Genomic DNA, 1,539 nt, shown 5'->3' on the forward strand with positions numbered 1-1,539 from the left:
GCGAGGGCGCATACTTTGAATAAAATATTTGTTATCATTCTCTTGAAATAAATGTTTTTTTTCTTGAAAAAATACCGGTTTCATATGTATACACCTGGTACATGCATTTTACGTTAAAATGGTGGCAGGATTTCATTGAGGCAAAAAATGGTTTAAAAATTTATTTTCTGTAAAAGCAGAGAAGGGTGCGAGCAATTCGTGGGGTCAGGAGTGCTAAGAATTGCTGCTCCTACCCTAAACTGTCTGAAAATCATATTGGCTAATTGGAATGAATTCTAAGATACAAATAAGATCACGTCGATCAGCCGGTTTAAATTACTTTTGCAAAATCGTGAAAAATCTCTGCAATAAAATTGACAAAAATCATAATTGCAAGATAATATTTAAAAATAAACAATTCTTATGAAGAGAAGTTTACCAAGAATATCAAATTCGCTTGAGGAATTTTCTATTCTCGCCGTTTTGAATTTTTTTTCGTTCAAAAGCAATCTCAAGTGTATAACTAAATACTAATATTTTAATTCTTTATAATTATTTTCTGTGTTGACTACACAAATAAAATAGGAGAGGTGCTGAAACTTTCGATCATGCAAATTATTATTTTTAATGTTTAATGCGATGATAGAATTCCTTCAACTTTTGTACATCGCCTGAAAAACAGGTTAATGCAGGACCAAAAGCTTGCGCAGAAAACCTCTATTGCGAGTTACACTCAAAGATCTTTATTTACTGATAAGATACCAATAATGTATGAATTAAACTTAAGACCTGATAAAATAGGTAATTATAGCAAAATTTCTGAAAAAATTGGAATAAAAATTCTGGCAAAGAATATCGCTTCTACATTTATTTCTGATACACTCCTACAATTCAACGAATCTCCCGTTTATTTTAGTGGTTTATCCAACAAATTTTTGAGATTAGATCTAGAGAAAATATTTTCTAAATAAAAAAGTCCCTAAAGACTTTTTAAATTACAACTCCGGTAAGCCTATACCGTCAAAGTGACTCATGATTAATTTAAGGACTGATCAAGTGCCAATTTGGAAATCAAATCCAGTGACAGCAATTACTACACTTGAAAAATTTCTGAAAAAATTGGAGTAAAACTTCCGGCCTAAAATTTTGCTTCCAGATATATTATTGATACAATCCTATCATTAGCGAGTCTCTTATTTATTTTAGAGGTTGATCAAACCAAATTTAGAGATGACGTCAAGAGAAAATGTTTTCTAAAATAAAAAAATTCCCTAAAAACTTTCCTAATCCAAATTCGGGTAAGTTATATGGCTTCCAGATTTTTTTGATGCACTAATACCAACAAAATGACTCATAATTAATTTTAGGCTGATCAATACCCAGTCTTGGGATAAGGTCCAGAGATAACGATTTTTCAATAATGTAGATTGAAATGCACCAGCTGAAATGCACCAATTCCATCTGCATTTCCTCATGTGTATTTCGCTTTGAATCGATTTGTGAAAAACCCAATAATAATAATAATAATAATAATAAGCGATTATTGGCCAAATTATTACT

This window comes from Belonocnema kinseyi, chromosome 1 (assembly GCF_010883055.1).
Source record: "Belonocnema kinseyi isolate 2016_QV_RU_SX_M_011 chromosome 1, B_treatae_v1, whole genome shotgun sequence".
Classification (NCBI taxonomy): domain Eukaryota; kingdom Metazoa; phylum Arthropoda; class Insecta; order Hymenoptera; family Cynipidae; genus Belonocnema; species Belonocnema kinseyi.